This window comes from Piliocolobus tephrosceles, chromosome 9 (genome assembly GCF_002776525.5).
Source record: "Piliocolobus tephrosceles isolate RC106 chromosome 9, ASM277652v3, whole genome shotgun sequence".
Lineage (NCBI taxonomy): Eukaryota > Metazoa > Chordata > Mammalia > Primates > Cercopithecidae > Piliocolobus > Piliocolobus tephrosceles.
This window is the reverse complement of record NC_045442.1, coordinates 114,563,538-114,589,054: the sequence shown is the minus strand read 5'-3', so window position 1 is coordinate 114,589,054 and position 25,517 is coordinate 114,563,538. Positions and strand designations below refer to the sequence as shown.

The 25,517-nt window shown below is 41.2% G+C and overlaps 1 protein-coding gene across 1 annotated transcript in view; it reads right to left on the bottom strand.

Moving 5' to 3' along the window:
• RSU1 (Ras suppressor protein 1) overlaps positions 1–25,517 on the bottom strand; it is a 231,162-nt gene that overhangs the window by 196,855 nt on the left and 8,790 nt on the right. The window lies entirely within an intron of this gene.

Genomic DNA, 25,517 nt, shown 5'->3' with positions numbered 1-25,517 from the left:
AGTTATTTTCACAGGTTGAAGCATTATCACTCACCAAAATAGAAGCTAGGATTCATGTAATACGATCTGTTCATTGTTAAACCAAAGGAAGAAAAGGCACCCAACTAACGGTGCAATTAGCACAGCAAGTTAGAGCTAATGAGATTAATGTCACAGAATCCAACATGACCAGGGCCAGTTAGCTCCGTGTGGTGCCCCGGCCTGCTTGCCTAGCCGTTAGTGATTCATCTCAATTATCTGTGCCCGTCAGAAAGACCAGCCAAGGGCATAGAAGTGCACAGGGGCCTTACCTGTGCTAAAAAATTTTAATTATTTTTTTTTTGACGACACTTCATCCAAACAGAAACTTATCTAGCAGAAGGCCACCAGTGTTACTGCTTCATCTATGTTCGGTGCCCATCCAGAAATTCCCCTCCATGCTATCAGATGAGCGGAGTTAAAACTCTTCACAATTTCTTCTAAACATATTTTGGTTGACATTTTGAAGCACTGATTTGAAATGCAGATTGCTCTCCAGCTTCAAACATTATCATGGCGGTTTAATCTGCTCAGTAAGATTAGGTTTGCTTAAAAGAATGGTTTTTCTAACTATAAAGAAAATATATAAACAGCCACAAAAGTAAAAGAGAGACATGATCTGCCCTCTAGTCTGGGGTCTAAAACTTTACTGCATGTGTCAGCATTTACACACATATGCATATACACGTGTGTGTGTGTGTGTGTGTGTGTGTGTATAAATTTTTCCAATTTTTTTTTTTTTTTTTTTTTTTTTTGAGACAGGGTCTCACTCCGTTGCCCAGGTTGGAGTGCAGTGGCACAATCTCAGCTCACTGTAACCTCCACCTCCCGGGTTCAAATGATTCTCCTGCCTCAGCCTCCCGTGTAGCTGAGACCACAGGCACATGCCACCATGCCTGGCTAATTTTATATTTTTTGTAGTGGTGTGGGTCTCACCATTTTGCCCAGGCTGGTCTCAAACTCCTGGGCTCAAGTAATTCTCCCACCTCAACCTCCCAAAGCGCTGGGATTACAGGCATCAGCCACTGTGTCCAGTCTCCCAAATTATTTCTATAAGAACATTCTATTAATGCAGTAGAGGTTTTTCCTTAAACCGATAAGACAAAAATTCTTCTCAGGAAGGGTCTCGATGTTGGGGCTCAGCATGCTTTGAAGAAAATATGCATCACTTCTACTGACCACACTGTTGCAAATTTTTTTTTTTTTTTTTGAGGCGGAGTCTTGCTCTGTCACCCGGACTGGAGTGCAGTGGCCGGATCTCAGCTCACTGCAAGCTCCGCCTCCCGGGTTTACGCCATTCTCCTGCCTCAGCCTCCCGAGTAGCTGAGACTACAGGCGGCCGCCACCTCGCCCAGCTAGTTTTTGTATTTTTAGTAGAGACGGGGTTTCACCGTGTTAGCCAAGATGGTCTCGATCTCCTGACCCCGTGATCCGCCCGTCACGGCCTCCCAAAGTGCTGGGATTGCAGGCTTGAGCCACCGTGCCCGGCAATTTTTTTTTTGAGACTGAGTCTCACTCTTGTCGCCAGGTTGGAATAAAGCGGCGCAATCTCGGCTCATTGTACTTTCCGCCTCCCAGGTTGAAGCGATACTCCTGCCTCAGCCTCCAGGGTAGCTGGGAGTACAGGTGTGTGCCATCATGCCCAGTTAATTTTTGTATTTTTAGTAGAGATAGGGTTTCACCATGTTGGCCAGGATGGTCTCCATCTCTTGACCTCATGATCCTCCCGCCTCGGACTCCCAAAGTGCTGGGATTACAGGTGTGGGCCACCGAGTCTGCCCGCATGTTTTTTTTTTTTTTTTTTCCAAACCATTGCAAACTTACAGAGAAGTTCAAAATGCAATACAAAAACCTGTTTTCCCAGCTTGGACCACTGAGATTAATTTTGCTGGCCTGACGCCCCATAAACTCTAGGGCATACCTCCTACAAGCAAAAATGTACATAACCACAATACAACCACCAAAATAGTTAACCCAGTATATGAGGACCATCTAATCCTAGTCCCCATCCAAGTTTCTCCAAATCCAAGTTTCTCCCAATTATTTATTTTAGGGAAGAAATGGGTCTGGTTCAGAATTAACGTTGCGGGTAGTTGTCAGGTGTTTGTCATCTCCTCTAGGCGGACAATTTCTCTTTCCTTGACTTTCGTGACCTTGGCAATTGTGAAGACTGCAGGGGCAACTGTTTTATATTATGTCCCTCTATGCAGAATTTTTTTTTTTTTTTTTGACATGACCTTGCTCTGTTGCCCAGGCTGGGGTGCAGTGGTGCAATTATAGCTCATTGCAGCCTCAGCTTCCCAGGCTCAAGCAATCCTCCTACCTCAGCCTCCCAAGTAGCTGAGACTACAGGCTCACAGCACCATGCTTGCTTGATTAAATTTTTTTTTTTTTTTTTTTTTTTTAGAAATGGGGTCTCACTCTGTTGCCCAGGCTGGAGATTTGTCATTTGTGGATTCTTGATTCATGCATCTGTATTAGTCCATTCTCACATTGCTATAAAGAAATACTTGAGACTGAGTAATTTATTAGAAAAGAAGTTTATACGGCTCATGCTTCTGCAGGCTGTACAGGAAGCATAGAAGCATCTGATTCTGGGGAGGCCTCAGAGAACTTTTACTCATGGAGTAAGGCAAAGCTGGAGCAGGCATCTTCACATGAGGTATTAGTCTGTTCTCACGCTGCTAATAAAGACATACCCGAGATTGAGACTGGGTAATTTATAAAGGAAAGAGGTTTAACAGACTCACAGTTCCATATGGCTGGGAAGCCTCACAACCATGGCAGAAGGCAAAGGAGAAGCAAAGGCACATCTTACATGGCAGCAGGTAAGAGAGCGTATGCAGGGGAACTCCCCTTCATAAAACCATTTGATCTTGTGAGACTTATTCACTATAACAAGAACAGCATGGGAAAGCCCCACCCCCATGATTCAATCGCCTCCTACCAGGTTGCTCCCAAGACATGTAGGAATCATTGGAGCTAAAATTCAAGATGAGATTTGGATGGGAACACAGCCAAACCATATCACATGGCCAGGGCAGGAGGAAGTGGGGGGTGGGGGGGGAGGTACCACACACTGTTAAACAATTAGATCTCATGAGAACTCTATCACTATACAGTACAAAAGTCGTGTGACAGTTAATACTGAGTGTCAACTTGATTGAAGGATGCAAAGTGTTGATGCTGGGTGTGTCTGTGAGGGCGTTGCCAAAGGAGATTAACATTTGAGTCAGTGGGCTGGGAAAGGTAGACCCACCCTAAATTTTGGGTGGGCACCATCTAATTAGCTGCCAGCATGGCCAGGATATAAAGCAGGCAGGAAAAGGCTTAACTGGCTTAGCCTCTGAAAAGGCTAAACTGGCTTAGCCTTCCAGCCTACATCCTCCTCCCGTGCTGGATGCTTGCTACCCTCAAATATCGGACTCCAAGTTCTTCACCTTTGGGACTTGGACTGGCTTTCCTTGCTCCTCAGCTTGCAGATGGCCTATCATGGGACCCTGTGATCATATGAGTTAATACTACTTAATAAACTCTCATGTGCTCTCTCTATATATATAGATTTATATATATATACATGTGTATATAGATGTGTATATATGCATGTATATATGTACATATACGTGTGTATACATTATATGTACGTGTGTATATGTATATATGTGTGCATATATATATGTGTATATATACTATTAGTTCTGTCCCCCTATAGAACCCTGACTCATACAGGAGGGATGGTGCTAATCCATTCATGAGAACTCTGTCACCATGATCCAGTCACCTCCCGCCAGGTCCCACTTCCAACACTGGGGATTACAATTCCACATGAGATTTGGTGGGGACACTGATCCAAACTACGTCAGTATCCTTGGCAGGGATATCACAGAAACACTGTGTTTTTGTCATGGCACCCTACCTAGGACATACGACTTCCATTTATCCCACTGATAAGGATCTTCACTTTGATCGCTGAAGTCTGCCTGGCTTCTCCATTGCCAATGTCTTGTCTTCCCCTCTTGTAATTAGTAAATTTGGGAAAAGGAGGAAGGGTACTTTGATACAATGTCAATATCCTGTTCCTCACCAAACTCTAAACTTATTCTTGTGTCTTTTGGTCCCCAGTCAAGGCAACTTTGTCCCCCTGCCTGAATTGCGATATCTGGCACTGTCTGGAGACATTTTGGGTTGTAACAACTGTGGCCACTAGAAAATCTAAAATTTCATTGGTGACTGGCATTTTCTGTCTGCTGGATGGCACTAGTGTAAAGCACTGGTGTAGTGGATGGAAACCAGGGATGCTGTCACACATCCTACATCACGCAAGGCAGCCCAACCCGTGACAAAGAATTATCCGGTCCGAAAGGTCAACAGCATTGGTGCTGGGAGACCACGGTTTATTTAGTTATACTTGCAAGGCTTTGCAGCTTGCTATTTTAGCTGATGGGTTATAATTTATCATTATTTACAGTGATGTTCAAATTGTCCCTGATTTGGCCAGTATGAGTCCATCCAAGCTGGCTTCTTAGTCCTTTTGACACGCCCCCTCATTCTTGCAGCACTTTCTTGCCTTCTGACACAAGATATTCAGGTTCATCTTCTATTTTTTTCTGCCACAGCCATGGAATCAGCCATTTCTCCTATGACCTCTGGTTCCTTTTGTGGGAAGTAATATTTATAAGCCAAAATTCAGGCACTAGATGTGCTCACTGCTATGGGCCAGGGTGAGGAGTTAGGTACTCTCGGCCCCTCTGAATGGTCAGAGCTAGGAAATACACACACTCCTAACGCCTATATTGATTTCACTGTCTATTTCTACTTTGAAACACCCTATGTTCACCCCAATCTACCCAATCCCAATACATCTCAGGGCTCATTCTAGTTTCCTCTCTTCCCATATTTGTAATTCTCTCCTCTGAGGACGAGAACTCCACTTCTATGGTCTTTAAACCATTTACTTATTTAATCAATACCCCTCTATGGAGCTGCATAGAATGGTTATCTTACAGTGAAACCGGGACAGCTCTATGCTCATCTGCAAGGACCCCTGGAAGTTTGGTACTGACTCTTAAGATAAGGAAGAGTGGGCCAGTTTAAAGTTAAAAACGCCCCTGGTGGTCCCCAGGGCCAGCTTGCTTAGACCATTCAGGGAGGTGCGGATCGGATCGATGCCTTACACCTGGTCACAGGGCCTAGGCTGGCTTGCTGACTGGCCAAGCACAGAAGACAGCGCTCCATGTTTTTGCCCAGGCTCTCCTGACACCAAGATTCCTTGGACACATCTTGATTCATAATCTGGAGACAAAATGTGTCCTATGGAGCCATACCAGTGAGTCTCTTGGGTCACCAGTGCTGGCTTGTGCTTTCTTCCTCCAGCTGAACCACCTTCTGTGCTCTGATTAAGTCCTCATGTGAGCAGGCACTGTGGAATCTTGGGAGCCCTTTCAATTATCCAACACTTGTTCCACTACAGCAACCAATCTCCCCATCACCCCCTCCTCCTCACTCTGCCCTGATACTAAACTCCATGCCAGGCCACCTCCACCAGGACGCCCTCCTCACTCTGCCTGGGCCCCGACTTGCCCAACCCTTAGATGGCTGCTCTGCTCACCCACTAAGGTGTCAATGCTCCCCAACAGGCCACCCCTGCACGCCTCTCTTTTCCTGTCCCACTGATATGGTTAGGCTGTGTCCCCGCCTAAATCTCACCTTGAATTTTAATAATCCCCACTTGTCAAGGGCAGGGCCAGATGGAGATAATTGAATCACGGGGCGGGGGGTAAGGGGGTTCCCCATACTGTTTGCATGACAGTAAATAAGTCTCATGGGATCTGACGGTTATACAAATGGGAGTTCCCCTGCACACACTCTCTTACCTGCCCCCAAGTAAGATGTCCCTTTGCTCTTCCTTCGTCTCCTCCCATCACTGTGAGGCCTCTCCAGCCATGTGGAACTGTGAGTCCATTCAACCTCTTTCTTTATACATTACACAGTCTTGGTATGTCTTTATTAGCAGTGTGAAAACAAACTAATACACCCAGTGAATGGCTTTAGGATCGAATGTTACAGAACGGGACAGAAAGAGGCCAAGGGGAAGAAGAAAGGCATTTTTGTGGCTTTTATACAGAATCCCGATGGTGGTTTCCCACATGACGGTTAAGATGTTACACGCTGCAGAAATCTCACACATTTTTATTTCTAAGAGTTCAGATTTTTCTGTCCACCAGACAAAGCATTGCTCTATCCCTGAGATATATAGTCTGACATGAAAAAAATCTCCCCAGAAATCCCTGATAACAAACAAGATTATTAAATAGATTCATAGATGTATCAGTTAAGATTATGCTCAGCTTCATGTAAGAGCAAACGACACTTAACAGGAGTTCTACAAAACAGGAGTCTCTCTCCCACTTACACATAGGCAGTCCAGAAGCCCCTGGTTTCCTGTTACCAAGCCATCCCCTGTGCATGGCTCCTACCTTGGTAGGGACTGTACATTTGGGAATTTTTCCCCGAAAAATTCATATACGGAAGCCCTAATCCCCCGTGTATGGATTAGGGAAGCCCTAATCCCTCCAGGAGGTGGAGTCTTTGGGAGGTGATTAGGTCATGAGGGTGGAGCCCTCATGAATGAGGTTAGTGCCTTCATAAGAAGAGACATGCGAGACATGATCTCTTTCTCCACTGGGTGAGGATACAAGCAGGTGGCCCGCCACAAACTAGTAAGAGAGCCCTCACCGGACACTGCATCTGTCGGTACCTTGGTCTTGGAATTTCTGGCCTTCACAACCACAAATAAAAAATTTCTGTTGTTGAAGTTGCCCAGTCTATAGTATTTTTGTTACAGCAGCCAGAGCTGACTAAAACACACCTCCTGGCCCAAGATGACAGCCTGAGCTCAGCCATCACATCAACATTCCTCTCAGGAAAAAGGAAAGGATAAAGAAGGCTTCTTCCTTCAGGATACATCCAAGAAGTTGTACACGGTATTTCCACTTACAAGCAAGTAATCAAAATTTAGTAACACAGTGATGCCTAGCTACAAGCCTGGCTTCTGGGTGACCATGTGCCAGGTAAAAATTAGGTGTTTTATTACCAAGAAAGATGGGTGAGCTGAAAGTGGCAGACAATTAGCAGTCTCTCACATCCGCACACCATCCATTTGAGAGTCACTGAAATCAAAAGAAAACTGAAGGTACTCCCATCTTCCCTGCCTTAATTTCTCCTAAAACAGCACAGGCAACTAATTAGAAGGGGAAAAAAAATGTTGTTCTTCTCAAAAAAGTGCAAAGTTCACAAGCTTAGGTTCACAAGGACAGATTTAATGAGGGAAAACTGGTTCTTTTCAGTCATTTCATTGTGTCCTTTCAACAAACACTTAGCAGGAGAGAAACTAAAAAAGTTCAAAAGTTGTGTTTTCTTTTTTTTTTTTTTTCCTTTAATAGAGAAAAGAAATTCAGTAGTTGCTTCACCTGATCACACCACTAGAGTTTATTTTTCTTTCTCACTCTTGCCACGGGGCCACATGCTAAAGTAGGTAAGAGGAAGAAAAACAAGAGCAGAAAAGAAAAAGTTAATAAAAGATCTTTGAGAAAAATATTGAGGGGAACAAAGGACTGCAGGTCGGGTCTGCAGGGAGGGCAGCTAAGTTGAAAGAATCAACAGACCCCCACAAAGCCGGGACAGGCAAAGACCAAGTGGAGACACACGTATTTATACAACCAGTCACTCCTTTCCACTCGGGAATGGTCAGTTCATTGTGAGTCTTGTATGGAAATGGCGCTGTTAGAAAAGAAGGAAGAAAAGGTCTACCAAAATAGAAGGGTTATTTAAAAGTACAAAAGCTGCCCCCACTGAACATGTCGGGAAATCGGGAGCAGGCAGTACCACTGACCCGCTACCGGTGCCTTGCTGACCGTAATCACATCTGGTAGATCTTCTGTTGTGTTAATAACATCCTCTAATGCTCCTGCTAACCAGACACCGTTCAGAATGAGCTCCCCCACAGCAGTGAGAACAAACTGTTATTAAAATTCCTAAAGCAATATTCAACTATGCTTTATCTGGGCATTTTCAGAGTAGAATACATTTCAAAATTCAACTCAGTAACTGAGAAAATGTGTTGACGTACACAGTTAAATGCTACAGTGCCTTGGTTATCATTCTATCTCTAGCCTCTTTAGGAATATTATTTAGGTGAACACTGGATCAGGCCAAAATGAACAGTGGGAAGCAAATCATTGGGAGGGAAGCATTTGTTGGGTGTGGGGGCAGGGTGAGATTGCTGGCACTGTACCTGTGATGTATGATATTTTTATTCTGGAGCCAGAAAGGGAATCAGCACGAAAATGCTCAAAAGGAATTAGTTGGTTCAATAATTTCACAAGAAAGACAATGAAGGACTCACGCAGGCACTTATTGACTGGATATTTACCGATCACGCTCAGAGCGCCGGCCGTCTCTACCTTGGAGATTCTCTTAGAGGCAGCATCGATCATACATCCTGATTAGCCTGGAATGGTCTCGGGTTATACCAGCTGTCCCTCTAAAAAATGTCCTGGTTGGGAGGATAAGCTACACGATCACCCAACTTACAGAACACAGAATATGGACCAACCACTTAACACGCTAGGTATAAAAGAATCATGGACACCGGGAGGTAGATTTACCAAGGACAATAGCAGTTCAGAAAGACATGTTACTTATTTTAAGACGTAACAAACTGAGAAATGCTTTAGGGTACAGAGTACACCATGCACCCAGGGGACCTATGCAACTCATGGGTGATGGAATCCATCCCAGGCTTGTCTGAGCACAGAGATGAAAAACAAGGAAGGCATATGATAGGGTCTGGCTCTGTGTCCTCTCCTAAATTTCATGTTGAATTGTAATCCTCTGCGTTGAGGGAGGGACCTGGTGGGAAGTGATTGGATCATGGGGGTGGACTCCCTCCTTGCCTTTCTCATGATGGTGAGTGAGTTCTCACCAGATCTGGTTGTCTGAAAGTGTGTTAGCACCTCCTTCTTTGCTTTCTCTTTCTCCTGCTCCCGTCATGAGATGACGTGATTACTTCCCCTTCGCTTTCTACCATGATTGTACGTTTTCTGAAGCCTCTCAGCCATGCTTTCAGATACAGCCTGTGGAACTATGAGTCAATTAAGCCTCTTTTCTTCAGAAGCTACCCAGCCTCAAGCAGTCCTTTATAGCAGTGTGAGAATGTACTAATATAGGATAGAACCTGGAAGGAGTGGTATTTTAATGCAGTAAATTCAGAAAAATCAAAGAACTAGCTGGAGCACAGTGGCATGATCTTGGCTCACTATAATAACCTCCACCTCCCAGGTTCAAGCAATTCTCGTGCCACAGCCTCCCGCGTAGCTGGGGTTACAAGCGTGCCCCACCGTACCCAGTTAATTTTTGTATTTTTAGTAGAGACGAGGTTTCACCATGTTGGCCAGGCTGGTCTCAAACTCCTGACCTCAGGTGATTCACCTGCCTTGGCATCCCAAAGTGCTGTGATTACAGGCGTGAGCCACCTGTCAAAAAAAAAAAAATCAAAGAACTGTCCAGATATGGTGGCTCATGCCTGTAATCCCAGTACTTTTGGGAGGCCGAGGTGGGCAGACTGCCTGAGATCAGGAGTTCAAGACTGGCCTGTTCAACATGGTGAAATCCCGTCTCTACTAAAGTAGAAAAAATTACTTGGGCATGGTGGTGCATACCTGTAATCCCAGCTAATCAGGAGGCTGAGGCAGGAGAATCACTTGAAACCAGGAGGCGGAGGTTGCAGTGACTGACATTGCACCACTGCACTCCAGCCTGGGTGACAGAGCGAGACTCCATATGAAAAAAAAAAAAAGAAAAAAGAAAAATCAAAAAACTAAAACTCCTAGAAAAAGAATCATTATGTCTAGATAACTCATGGAAGCAGATATCAGTATTTGAAATAGGTACTGCTTTTTTCCTCTTCTTCAAGATAAAGTAGGCAACATAAGGAAGGAAAAATAAGCAGGATACAATCCACAGCCCTATAATATGACGTTACTGACTTGTTCTCAAGGTGGCCCAACATATCACAGAGATGTGGCACTCTGGAACTTGTCTCCATAGCTTTCAATCTGGCTAACAACTTAGGAAGCAAAGGATTCCTTTAGTAGCACTTCAGAGATGGGAAAAAGTTCTAGCTTCACAGAATGGCACTTACATCCAGAGAGATGAGGGGGATCAAAGCCAGGATGAGACACGGGAAATGAAACCTGAAAACACACAAAATGAAACTGAGCTTGGAAGTTTCTAAGATCTTCTCATGGGTGAGCACTGGCCATCTTGGACTCTTAAATGAATGGTTCTATAACGTTGGTCATAAAAACTGGACTGCAATCACCAGTTCAGCTCAAAGATTGTGCATTCCGAATGGAAGCCATTAAAGAGGTCTTGCTATTCGCAAAGAGTTCATCACTTTTTTCTTTGCTGTTTTGAGACAGAGTCTCACTCTGTCACAGGCTGAAGTACAGTGGCATGATCTCGGCTCACTACAACCTCCGCCTCCCGGGTTCAAACGATTCTCCTGCCTCAGCCTCCCGAGTAGCTGGGACTACAGGCACGCACTACCACATCTGGCTAATTTTTGTATTTTTAGTAGAGACGGGGTTCATTATGTTGGCCAAGCTGTTTTTGAACTCCTGACCTCGTGATCCGCCCGCCTCAGTCTCCCAAAGTGCTGGGATTACAGGCATGAGCCACCGTGCGCAGCCAGTGCTGTTTCACACCTCTTGTGGTTTCAAATGTAACATGCTGGAAGAACCACCATACCTTCTGGGACATTCAAAGGAGGCCACCTTGTTTTACCACTGCAGGGTGCACTATTCCAATTCTGCAAGATTCTACAGATTGCATTGTAGACAGAACCCTCTGCAGTTGTGCACAGAGACAGCCATGTTAATGCAAATCATCCCAGAGTTCTAGACCACAAAGAATTAACTGGATCTTAACATGTAGCATGGTGTAAATGGCTTTTCCATTTTGGTTCCCTGGTGGACTAGAAACAGCCACAGCTTTAAATAACCCTCATCAGAGGTTCCACAGGAAGGTGGAAGCTGGCCAGATGTCAGCACCGGGCAGCAATGCTGACCAACTTGAGCTCTGCATCTCCATGATGCTGCTTAAAATGCCTGCCCATGTCGCAGGGCTGAAGTTATTTCACCCTCGGTAGTAGGACACAGATTCTCATCTACTTACGTATGCAGGTTCTGACAATGTATTAAAATGAAGACAGACAATAAAATATTTGATATCAATAAATAATAAAAATATTATATTCATCAACACACCCAGAATCATAAAAACCTTTCTTTTGAATTTTGTTCATAAGTTAAAACTTTAAAAATATCACTGTGGGATGAAAGCTTTTCCTTAGTTCACAACTAATTATTGTTCAGGGTTACTAAAACTCTTCAGTAGTAAGTTTTCAAAATACCTGAAATTTTGAATACTTGACAGAATTCTACTAGGTACAGATAAAGGGTCTATCAATCACAATTAAGTCATCTCTCAATCAACAATAAAACAATGGAACATATGACAACTGAAAAATAAGACCGCCCCTGTTTCTACACATAAGAGCAGCAAATTCACCTATCTTGAGAACCCTCCCATGAGCTGGTCACTAATTGGAGTCTTTCAGCCCATCAGGACATTAAGGAGAAAGAAGACAGACAGACCCACGACGCTGGTATTTAAATTATGGAGCCCACATCATTCCTGTCCAAACACATCATTTTATAGTTTTTGCTCCAGGAAAAAACACACAGAAAAAACCATTTCTGAAGATGCCTGGAAGAATTAAAGAGAAAAATATAGTAAGCCACCTAAGAGACGCAGTCTTTGGATTTTATTAACGAAACTTGGTGAGTTACAACTACTGTGCAAGCCACTGTACTTCTTTGGTGGGACAGGGATAGAATATGAGTGAGACGCAGTTGCTGCCCTCAATGAGCTTGCTCTGCAATAAGGAGATGAAATAAAACACTAGGATACAATACAGAACGTGACGGTGAATGTTGTCAACTTGACCGGGCTACGAGATACCCAGATAGCTGGTAAAATGTTTTTTTCCACAGTCTGTGAGGGTGTTTCCAGAATAGATTAGCATTTGAATCAGGGGACTAAGTAAAGAAGAACCACCCTCACCAATACAGGTGAGCAATAACCAATTCATTGAGCGCCTCATAGAATAAAAAGGCAGAGGAAGGGAGAATTCATGAAGATCCACCTTCTCCTGCCATCAGACATCAGAGTTCCTGGTTCCTGGGCCTTGAAATTCTGGGACTTGCATCACTGATACGCAACCCTCCCGTGACTCTCCAGCCTTTGGCCTTGGACTAATCATCACCAACTTTCCAGGTTCTCCAGCTTGTAGACAGCACATCACGGAATTTCTTAGCCTCCATAATCACCTGGGCCAATTTCCATAATAAATCTCCATATATATATTGCCTATGGATTCTATTTCTCTAGAGAACTCTGACAGGCAGAAGACTTGTACCATAAAAGTAGCAAGCTGCTTTGAAACTCCCATTAAAAGGCAAATGCTGAAAATTTTTTTAGGGTTAATAAACTCTTCAAGGACTAGAGTCCCTTTTATTTTATATCTAACTACCTTCCTCCTCTGTCTTCTCCTTTTTCTTTTTGGTTTGCTTGTACTGACTAATTTTTCTAGCATAGACTATTTTATTTGTGTAACACAAGATGTATGTAGTTTTAGAAATCATAGTTGTAGAATGCTAGAGCCAAACGAACCCTAGAAATCAAAGAACTTAAGCTCCTCAATTTACAGATAAGAAAACAGGGGGCCAGAGAAGTAAAGGTATTCTTCTAAGATTCCACAGGCCACCAGAATCAGAACAGAGTACAACCAAGTTTTCCACATTCTAAATCTTGAGCTTCTTCCTTGCAAACTGGAAAAATAATATTGACACCTGGATGGAATTTCCTTTATGACAGAAATTCCAACCATAATAAAAACAATATAAACCTGAATGGAAAAGTCCTTCCTATCTAGAATAAAATAAGACACAAAAGCAAAGCAAAGAATGCACAGTTCCTAGCAGGTGAGACCAGTCCTGTCACCCCATGAGATCCCAAGAAAATCACTGGATTATTCTGCAGCACAAATTCCTCATCTTTAAAATGAAACAAAAGAGAGAAAAAAGAGTATTTATGCAATGACCACTACATCACTGTGTTGTGCTGAGCACTTTACCTAACTGCTCACTAGAATCAAAAATGTTAAAATAGTCCCGGTGGGGTGGCTCGCACCTGTATTTCCAGCACTTTGGGAGGCCAAGGCAGGCAGATCACCTGAGGTCAGGAGTTCGAGACCAGCCAAGCCAACACGGTGAAACTTCATCTCCACTAAAAATACAAAAATTAGCCAGGTGTGGTGATGGGTGCCTGTAATCCCAGCTACTCGAGAGGCTGAGGCAGGGAAATGGCCTGAACCCAGGCGGCGGTGGTTGCAGTGAGCTGAGATTGCACCACTGCACTCCAGGCTGGGTGACAGAGTGAGACTCAGTCTCAAAAAAAAAAAAAAACAAAAGTTCAAACAAAATAAGGCAATAACAAACAGCAATAGCTAATGCTTACCAAATGCTTAAAACATGACTGGTACAGTTCTAAGAACTTTATCAATTTACCTACTTCTCACAATAACCCTATAAGGCAACATTAGTAGTATCTTCTTCCCTCTCAATTTTAGATGAGAAAAATGAGACACAAGAGGTTATGTAACTTGCCTGTGATTTCAGAACTAGTAAATAGAGAGAATCCCCTAAAAGCTGTTTCCAAACAAGAAGTTGATTAATTCTGATACTGTTTTATTGGCTAAACAAACATGCCACTGGCTGCATCCACCATTTGCCAATTGCATGGTATTTGATGATGTTCAAAAGACAAGAAGGAGTTGAAGTACGTACACACGTTCTTTTTTTGCCAAAGTTAAGACATGAACGGTATTAACTGTGCACACTTTGCATTTCAGAAAATAGGGTGTTTCTTCAACCCCCGGGACCGCTAGCGATAAACAAGCCGCCCAGGTGGGGCACCGGCACTCTATTCCCAGGGTCTGATGTCGGACATTTCTCTATGACTCTCCATTCTTCCGTTGAGCAGCAGCTCTCTGCGTCCACCTCAACTTCCCTCCATACTTCTCACCTGAACCTGGCCCCACATTTCCCTGGGAAAAGCAAACCTCCTTTCCAAGCAAGAGGAGTTGGAATCCTAAACCTGCTGCCTGTACAAAAGCCACATGACTCTTGGAGCTCTAAGAGTTCTAAGTCCCTCAAAAGTCACTAAATACTAGAAGCCCATGGTGTGCACCTGCTCTTACCAGAAGGCAGAACATGATTTGATCTCAGAGGCAGCTCAACCATTATTTTTAACCTTGGATTTTGATTCTCTCCCCACATGTCATCCCTTATCCTGGCCTCCAAGTGTTGCCTTCTCCAATCCTGTAACCAGTCACCTAGATTGACACTGATAATCAACCGGCCCCTAAGTCAAACCTAGGTTTGTTTCTTCTGATCTGCTCCAGGGTTTTCCTAGATCTTCACTGTGTGTGATGTCTTTTCTCCCAATCCTGCTCCAGTCCATTCCTTCTGCCTTCCTCTCAACATGCATAGATGCAGCAAACAAATCTGCCATCAATGACACCCACAAACCCTTATCCTCGTGTTCTTTCCTCACCCCAAAGACCCATTAGACTCTTCACCCCCAAATCCCCACCTCATCAGAGCTCCCACAATGGCAGCTTCAAAACAGACTATGCCTCGGCTCAACAAGGGTGAAACTGCCAAACTGTTCACCACAATGATCATTTTTTGAGTACCTGGTCTGCATCAGATACTAAATACACATTATCCTTCACTTCAGGAGAAGGATATTTTTCCCACTGTACCAAGGGGGAAGAAGTGTGGGTGCAGGAAACGTGGAGGCAGCATGGCAGATTTTAGGAATCCTGAAACCCTACATCAAAACAGAGAAACCGGCAGCAAGAAAAAATTCAAGGACACGATTTGCAACAAAACTAGGTAATAAACTGTCCCCACAAAAAACTCCAAAATACAAGTAGATGAGGACAAGCTACCAATAACCCAAAGACTGGTGTGATATCAGCACGTATGTGATGAAAGCAGAGAGAACCCAAGGAGCGTCTAACAACTTGAGAACAGAGAACCCCCAAATAGCTAAACAAATTCACCAGAAAGCCCGGAAGACCTCTGTGAGAAGAGCAGCTGAAATTAGGAAGGGTTTGTCCATTCCAACAGCGGGGCCTGCAGTAGGGTCTGATGCATCAGGACAAGTCTAGGCCCTGTGACCTGGAAACTGACCACCTAGGGCTCCCTTGCAGGACAGGGCCGAGAATCAAAGCTGGGTAAGACAGAAATAATAGAGACCAACGACAGAGGCACACTGCCTATGGGGTAGCCCTACTCCACAAGGAGCAGTAAGTAAAAATTAAAAATTTTTACAAAGAGAGAAAAAAGAAGAGACCAAGGATAGAGAAGATCCAGATAAAAGTGGGCAGAAGGACTGAACCAAGTCATCTGAAAGCAAGCCACTATATTTTGAATACTACCTAAAATCAACCAGAGGACAGAGCTCTGTAAAGTTAGAAAAGCTATCTGGAATTAAGCCTTCCTCTGAAAGTTTAGGAAAATTAATTTCATTTAAAATGAGTGACATAAAAAATATTGGGAGCAAATCCCATAAAGTTATTATGGAATAAAAGGAAAAAGAAAGTGTAGAAGAACATCCTTGACCATGAAAGCTCACTAACCAAAAAGATGCCCAGAAAACAGGGCAAAACTATAATTGACTATTTCAAGACAAGGTAAAAAGACATTACAACAATGATACACGACATAAAACAGAAACATAAATCTGATTTCCAAAAATTCAGTAATAAAGGTACAAAACTTGAGAAAAAAATTAGAAACAAAAAAAAAAATTTCAGAAATGAAAGCTAAATCCAAAGACATGTAAGAGCAAATAAACACAAAACATAATACTTTACAAGAAACAGAAGTTAAAGTGGGGATTTTTTTTTTTTTTTTTTTTTTTGAGACGGAATCTCGCTCTATTGCCCAGACTGGAGTGTAGTGGTACGATCTTGGCTCACTGCAACCTCTGCCTTCCAGGTTCCAGCGACTCTTCTGCCTCAGCCTCCTGAGTAGCTGGGATTATAGGCGCCCTCCACCACGCCTGGCTAATTCTTGTATTTTTAGTAGCGACGGGGTTTCACCATGTTGGCCAGGCTGGTCTTGAACTCCTGACCTCAGGTGATCCACCTGCCTCAGCCTCCCAAAGTGCTGGGATTACAGGCATGAGGGATTTCTTTTAAAACAAAGAAATGAAGCAGGAACGGGGATCTGGGAGAAAGTGACAAATATTAAAGACGGGCAAAAAGATCAACATACAGACCCCAAAAAACCCTAAAGAAGAACATAAGAGCTCATAGACTAAAAATCACAATAAAAATACTTTCTTGAAATAAAAATTTAAAAGTTTTGATATGGTTAGGCTGTGTGTTCCCACCGAAATCTCATCTTGAACTGATAATCCTCATATGTCAAGGGAGAGACCAGGTGGAGGTAATTGAATCATGGTGGTAGTTGCCCCCATGCTATTCTCCTGATAGTGAGTTCTCATGAGATCTGATGTTTTTATAAGGGGCTCTTCCCCATTCGCTCAGCACTTCTTCCCACTGCCTTGTGAAAAAGGCACCTTGCTTCCCCTGCTGCCATGATTGTAAGTTTCCTGAGGTCTCCCCAGCCATGCTGAACTATAAGTTGATTAAACCTCTTTCCTTCATAAATTACCCATCTCAAGCAGTTCTTTATAGCAGTATGAAAACGGACTAATACAGTTTTCAAACTTTAAAGAGTATACTACATACCTGGGAAATAAACAGACCAGAATGAACTATACCCTAAACCAAGTCATACTCTAGTAAAATTACAGGAAATAAAATTGTATCACCAGACTTTCGGACAATGCTTTATGCCAGAAGAAACAGAGTAACACATCGACAACACTCCAGAAAAGAAACTGTGAGTCTCCCTACCTGTAAAATTGACTTTCATGTAAAAAGAACACAAATTTTTTACGTACTACCCACAGGAAAAACTCTGGGAATATTATTCTCTTGATACCTTCCTGAGGAATATTTCAGAGTACAAGCTTCAGACAATCAAAATAACTAGAGATGCACTGACCTAAAGACTCTTGATGCACATAATAGAGGTACCTGTAGAACTAAGACTACCTGAGGGCTAAAGGAGAGACGGTATCATAGGAGATGGCTATATGTGCTGAAAATCTAAATATAGTTCAACTTCTAAAAAGCAGGGAGCCGTATTTCCACAGTTAAAACCAGATTAGAGATGTATCGGGTTTCTGGTTAGCAAATACAGAGTCTGGAAGTTGTCACTACCATGCTCACAGTGAGAAAAAAGCTGAGCAAACAGAAAACAAACAACTCTTCCATAGATGCATCAGAAAATTGAGGTCCCAGGGCAATCCACCATACTGAAATCTACAGACAGGCAAACACAGAGAATCACCGCATACTAGGAAAAGAAATACCTGCTGGAGCCAGCAACCAGTAGGGATGCTTCAAGGATAACTGCCTAATTGCCAGACACTGACTGATAGGCTAGTTTGAGAGATTAAAAAACAACAACAACAACAACAAATAAAAAATAAAAAATAAACCAAAAGCAACTCCTAGGGGCCCAGGCTTAAGGGGTCTCCTGTACTTTGCTGAGTTTTACCTCCAAGAGCCCCACCAGGTTCTCAGGGTGAAAAATTAGATAGAAAAAAAAAAATACCTTCTCACCAAAGTAAAAACTGAAGAGACATAAAATGTGTTAAAACAAGCTCATCACAGAGAACAAAAATGATTCAGCAGAAAATAGGATCTACATAAAGAAAGGAAGAGTTAAATAATAAATTAATAAAAGTAATATAAAATGGTTTATTGTTCTTATTCTTAATCTAACAGATCACAGATTGTTCAAAATAGTAACAGCAACAATGTGTTGGTTGATTACAGTTTACAGATAAGTGAAATGAATGATAGCAATTCTATAAAGGATAACAGGAAGGAACTGGAAATGTTTGATTTTAAGTTACCTGCACTGGTTCTGAAGTGGCACAGTGTTATTTAAAAGTGAGTTAAGATTAATTGTAAATGTATATTGCAAACTCGAGGGCTATCATTAAGAAGTTTTTATTCCTTGCTTTATCCTCCTTCTAAAAAACTAAATTTTTAAATATAAATTTCCTGAGAGCAGAGAAAATGGAATATGTTGTGAGAAGAGAAAATGAAATCATATAAAGTGCTCAATTAAAGCCAAAGAAAGCAGAAAAAGAGTGGAAGACAAAAAAAAAAAAAAAAAAAGAACAGGGGCAAGAATAGAAAACACTTATTATGTAGGTATTAATCTAAGTCATGTCAATTATTGCATTAAATGTTAATAACCAAACATATCAATTAAAAGTCTAGTAGGATGGATTTTTTTTTTAGAAAAAAAAAAACAAGATTGGATCTAACTATATGTTATCTATGAGAAATCCACTTTAAATATAAAATACAGATACAACTACATTAAAAGTAAAGGGATGGAGAAAGATATATGACACTAAACAGTAAGCAAAAAAAAGCTGGAGTAGTCATGTTAATTTCAGACAAAGTTGACTTCAAAGCAAGGAAAATTACCAGAAATAAAAAAGGTATTACATAACGATTAAATGGTAAACTTTCCAAGAAAGATACAGTAATCCTTATTGTGTATGGATCTAACAACAGCGTCAAAATACGTAAGACAAAAACTTATAGAAATGCAAAGAGAAAGAAACAAAGATGCCATTATACTTGGAGACTTCAACACTCCATTCTATTAGTAATTGACACATCCAGTAGGGAGAAAATCAGTAAGGACAGAGTTAAAAACACACCACCACCATCAATCAGCTGGATATAATTGACATCTATAGACTACTCCATCCAACAGAAAAATACACATTCTTCTGAAGCTTGCACAGAACATTCATCAACATAGACCACATTCAGGGCATTAAAACACCCCGCAAACTTAAGAAAATAGAAATTATCAATATATGCTCTCAGTCCACATTGGAATTAAACTAGAAATCAAACAAAGATAGCTGAAAAATCCCAAAACATCTGGACATTAACAACATATTTCTAAATAACATGTCAAAGAAATGTCAAAAAATTTTAAAAAATATTTTAATTAAATGAAAATGAAAATACTACTTATCAGAATTTGGGAACTGCAGCAAAATCAATGCTAAAGGAAACTTACAGCATTAAATGCATGTATTACAAAACGAGAAAGTTCTATTAGGTTGGTGCAAAACTAATGGCGAAACGGCAATTACCTCTGCACCAACCTACTAAAATCAATAATCTAAACTTCTACCCTAGAAAACAAGAAAAATGAGAATGAATTGAACTACAAGTAAACAGAAAAAAAAATTAATAAAAATTAGGGCAGAAATCTGTGATACTTAAAAGGGGAAATAATAGAGAAAATCTCTGAGTCCAAAAGCTGGTTTTTGGAAAACATCAGTAAAACTGGTAATCCTCTACGGAGGCTAACCAAAAAAAAAATGAATTACTAACAGAAATGAAAGAAGGGCCATTACTACTGATTTCGTGGATGTTAAAGGGATAATAAAGTAACATTATGAACAACTCAATGTCCAAAAATGTTATAACTTAGATAAAATGGACCAACTGCTGGAAAGACATAATCTACCAAAACTCACACAAGAAGAAATAGATCATTTGAGTAGGCCTATGTCTATTAAAGAAATTGAATCATAAATTAATATTAATAACCTTCTAAAACAGAAAGTACCATGCCCAGATAAGTTTAATCATGAATTTTACCAAACATTTAAGGAAGAAATTATACCAATTCTCTACAATACCTTTCAGAAAATAGAAGCAGAGAGAACAATTTCTAACTCATTCTACGAGGCCAGCATTAAGCCAAAGACATTACAAAAAGGAGAAACTACAGACCAGTATCTCTCATGGACACAGATACAAAAATCCTCAACAAAGCATTAGCAAATAAATTCAAAAATGTATTAAGAGTACACACAATGACCAAGTGGAACTTACTCCAGGTATGCAAAGGTGGTTCAAATTCAAAAACAAAAGCAATCCATCACTTCAAACAGGCAAAAGAAGAAAATCCATACGATTATATCTATAGATGCAGAAAAACCACTGGACAAAATTCAACACCCATAAAAACTCTTAGCAAACTAGGAATAGAGGAAAACTTTCTCAACTTAAAAAAAATCTACAAAAACCCTACAATTAACATGATACTTAATGTTAAGGAACTAGTTGCTTTCCTACTATGGTTGGGAACAAGGCGAGGGTGTGCCCTCACCACTTCTAGCCAAAATCACATTGGACGTCCTCGCTAATGCAGTAAGGTAAGAAAAAACAGCAAAATGTATGCAGACTGAGAAGGATGAATTAAAACTGTCTTTGTCCACAGATAATATGATGTCTACGTAGAAAATCCCAAAGAATCAACAAAGAAGAATTGAAAAACAACTATAGCAAGTTTGCAGGATACAAGGTAATATACAAAAGCAATTGCTTTTCTATATAAAAAATTAGAATTTTACATTAAAAACACATCATTTACATTCACGCCAAACAAATGAAATATTTAAATATATAGGTAACAAAATATGTACAAGCTCTATATGAGAAAAGCTTCAAAACTAGTATGGAAGAAATCAAAGACCTAAATAAATAGTGAGATATCCCATGTTCATGAATAGGAACACTCAACATTGTTATGATGTCCGTTCTTCCCAAGTTGATCTACATTCAATTCCAGTCAAAATACTAGCAAGTTTATGGATATCAACAAACTGATCCTAAAATTTACATGGAAAAGCAGAACAGCCAATGCGATATTGAAGAAAATACAGTTGGAGCAATGACACTGCCCAATTACAAAACTTAATATTGGTTATAGTAACAAGACAGTGTGGTATTGGTGAAACAATAGACAAGTAGGTCACTGGAATAAAATAGAAAGCCCAGAAATAGACCCACACAAATATAATCAGCTAATCTCTGGCAAAAGTGCAAAGGCAATTCAGTGAGAAAAGGAGTCTTTTCAACAAATGGTGCTGAAACAGATGGACAGACATCAACACACACCAAAATCAATCTAGACAAAGACCTAACATCTTTTATAAAAATGAACTGCAAATGAATCACAGACCTAATATAAAACACAAAGCTATAAAAATTTCTAAATATAACAAAGGAGAAAAATCTAGTTGACCTGAGATTTGGCAATGACTTCTGAGATACAATACCAAAGGCACAACTTATGAAGGAAAAACTTGTTAAATGAGACTTCATTATAATTAAAATTTTCTGCTCTGTGAAATATATCATTAAGGGAATGAAAGACCAATGCAAACAAGGAGAAAATATTTGCAGCCTACATATTTGATAAAGAACTGGTATCCAAAATATAAAAAGGAGACTTAAAACTCAGGAACACCAACCCAATTAAGAAGTACATACAAAATCTGAATGGACATCTCACCAAAGAAGATAAACATATGGTAAACAAGCATATGAAAAGATGCTCAGCATCACAAGTCATTAGGGAATTGCAAATGGAAACAATGAGATACCACTGCATACCCACTAGAATGGCTAAAATCCAAAACACCAACAATACCAAATGCTGGTGAGGATGTGAACAACAGGAAATCTCATTCTTTACTGGTAGAATGCAAAATGGTACAGCCACTTGAGAAGAGTTTGACAGTCTCTTGTAAAGCTAAATACAGTCTTATCACATGATCCAGTAATCACACTCCTAGGTATTCACCCAGATGTGTTGAAATCTTCTGTCTATACAAAAATCTGTACAATGTTTACACCAGCTTTATTCATAATTGTCCAAATTTGGAAGTTGCCAAAATATGATCCCACAGGTGAATGGATAAGCAAACTGTGGTACATCCAGACAAAGGAATATTATTCACTCCATCAAAAAGAAATGAGCTATCAAACCACAAAAAGACATGGAGGAATCTTAAATGCATATTGCGAAGCAAAAGTAGCCAATCTGTAGAGGCTATATACTGTACGATTCCAGCTGTATGACATTCTGGAAAGGGTAAAATTATAGAGACAAAGGCAAACTGTAACATTTCAATGGTTGTCTGAGGTTCTGGAGGTAGATAATGAGAGAGAAGGGATAAAGAGGTAGAGCAGAGAGGATTTTTAGAGCAGTGAAACTCTTCCATACGATACCATCATGGTGAATACATGACATTAATTTGTCAAAACCCGTAAAACTATACTATATAGAGTGAACCCTGATGTTAGCTCTAAACTTTAGTTAATAATAATCCATCAACAGCCTGGCTAACATGCTGAAACCCCATCTCTACCAAAAATTTAAAAAAATCAGCCGAGTGTGATGGCACGTGCCTGTAATCCCAGCTACTCGGGAGGCTGAGGCACAAGAATCCCTTGAACCTGGGAGGCAGAGGTTGCAGTGAGCCGAGATCACACCATTGCACTCCAGCCTGGGTGACAGAGACTCAGTCTCAAAAAAAAAATAATATTGCATCAATATTGGTTCAGCAATCATAGCAAATGTAACACACCAACGCAAGATGTTAAATGGGGAACTAGGAAGGGGGGATGGAGGAGAGACGTGGATCTGTACTTCCTGCTCCAGTTCTCTATAAATCAAAAACTGCTCTTAAAAAAATAGCCTAGTTTTTTTTTTTTTTTTAAGAGGGAGAATGAAGATAGCATATGCATAAGACAATTGTTTTTAGCAATACTGGCATTAGTCATATTAGTATTGTTAATTGTGTGTCAGGTACCACATCTGAGATTGTGAGATATTCCAATTCTATCATCACCCATATCTGTGAGAGGCACGGTTCTGAGTGGAAGGGAGGAGGTCAAGATGAGGACTAGGAGGAGGAGTTAAGTATTATTATGTATTTCCATTGGAACTACCAGGATAAGCTCAGGAGACTGGCAGTCTCATGACTTAAAAGGAGAGTGATGGGGAGGAGCACGAGCTTCCAACCTACTGATAATGTTTCTTGCTTTGAAAATCTGTCAACTTGTACTATCATATATGCACTTATCGATATGAATATTTCAATAAAGTGTTTTGGAGTAGATTTTTTTAAAACCATGTATAAGTATTTTGGGAAGATGAAGGTTCCTGTTTCCCTGGTTCAAATGGGATAAACATAGGTAGTGACCCTGAATGCATTCCCTAAATTGATACAGAATCATTAGCCCAGACAGGGCAGCTACCATGGCTTCTAGAACATGACCAGGTGGCCACAGGTACTCAGCATGCTTGCTGGATTAGCCATTCATCTTCATCTCCTCCACAGGGTATGTGCATGAGACTGTCAGAAACAAGTAAGGCAAAACAGGATAAGCTGAGAACACTGCTTCTGAAGTCTGCTGGCATGGGTTCAAGTCTGGGTTCTACCACTTATTGCCTGGGTGACTCGGAGCAAGTTAATGATGCTCCCTAAATCTGTTTCCTTACCTATTCACTATATAATGACAATAAATTGTGAGGTTTGAAAGATTAATCCACAGAGAGGGCTCAGCACAATGCCTGGTACATGGTAAATGTGTGCGTGTATTGATACACTCCATGCATAGATGGCATGGTATTTCAATCATATTATCTATTATTTTTATCCTAACAAAGGCTGCACAACTTTGCAGAATACAAACATATAATAAATTACATAGGTATCTCTGACATGGCCTAAAGACTTAAGCATTTACAGCTGTTTTATTATTTATTTATTTTGAAAGAGTCTCACTCTCGTCGCCCAGGCTGGAGTACAATGGCGTGATGATCTTAGCTCAATGTAGCCTCCACCTCCCAGGTTCAAGCGATTCTCCTGCGTCAGCCTCCTAAGCAGCTGGGATTACAGGCGTGCGCTACCACAGCCAGGTAATTCTTGTATTATTAGTAGAGAGGGTGTTTCACCATGTTGGCCAGGGTGGTCTCAAACTCCTGACCTCGCTCAGGTGATCCACACACGTTGGCCTTCCAAAGTGCTGGGATGCATGAGCCACTGTGCCCAGCCTCACTTACAGCTGTTAAGAAAACCAAGTTACATAGACCAGCATTCAAATATTGAGATTGAAAACCACATTACCATTTTCTGGTCTGCACTATGTAGAGAAAAACTAAGAGGTAAAACCTCCTTGCAAGTAATTGCTTGTTCTCATGTGTACCTTTCATTTGGCCTCACCCTTAAAATTATAAGCTACACAGAGTCGAAAGGAATAATTAATGGATATGCAGAGAAATGGATGAAATAAAAAGGATCTTTAGGAGGTATGGATACTATAACTAAAACTACCATTTAATGTAATTCAGGTTTATTCTGTTAGATACATGAACAAATATTTCCCCAACACAATCTTTTCCAGCACCATACTTTGTAGTGTTTTAAGGTAATGTTCTAAGTTTGAAGACAGAAGAAAATGAATATACGGTATAAAAAGATCTCACATCTGATCATTCCATTCTGTTGAGATTAATAGTTTTTTAGGAAACCATAAAGAAAGTGGGGAGGGTTCTGCTAATATTAATCAGATGGAGATTAAGTTGCTTCCTATGTTTTCTTCAACAGTTAAAGCTCTGCAGCCATCCGGTAAACCCAAGTTTCCAAGCTGGCAGGGCTAGCCCAATGACACGTTTCATTTGCCTAATACAGTGTTTTAAAGAATTCTGGAAATGAATGCCTTAAGGTAAGGCAGGCCCTTAGGAGTCACCTCTCCTTGGCACCCAAGCCTGGCCCTGGTGACCCCTTCAGGACTAGGATACAACACAGCACAGCATCACAGAGCAAAACTTTCAGACACACTCAAGAGTGAACTCCAACAGGGCACAGTAGCTCGTGCCTGTAATCCCAACACTTTGGGAGGCCGAGGCAGTTGAATCAGCCAAGGCCAAGAGTTCGAGACCAGCCTGGCCAACATGGTGAAACTCCATCCCTGTCTCTACTAAAAATACAAAAAATTAGCCAGGTGTTGTGGCAGGTGCCTGTAATCCTAGCTACTTGGGAGGGAGAGCAGGAGAATTGCTAGAATCTGGGAGGGGGAGGCTGTACTGAGTCATGATCATGCCACTGCACTTCAGCCTGGGCAAAAAGAGTGAAAGTCCATTTCAAAAAGAAAAAAAAGTAAACTCCGTTTCGGCCACTGCCTGAGTGACACTGGGGACTTCATAGAACCTCAATAGCGCTCTACCTTCTCATTTATAAAACGCTGACAACAATCAGGTGAACCGAAGATGGATGTTAGGAGTGTGAGAAGCACTTTCCCCAGAGTAGGTCCTCCGGTCTGTATC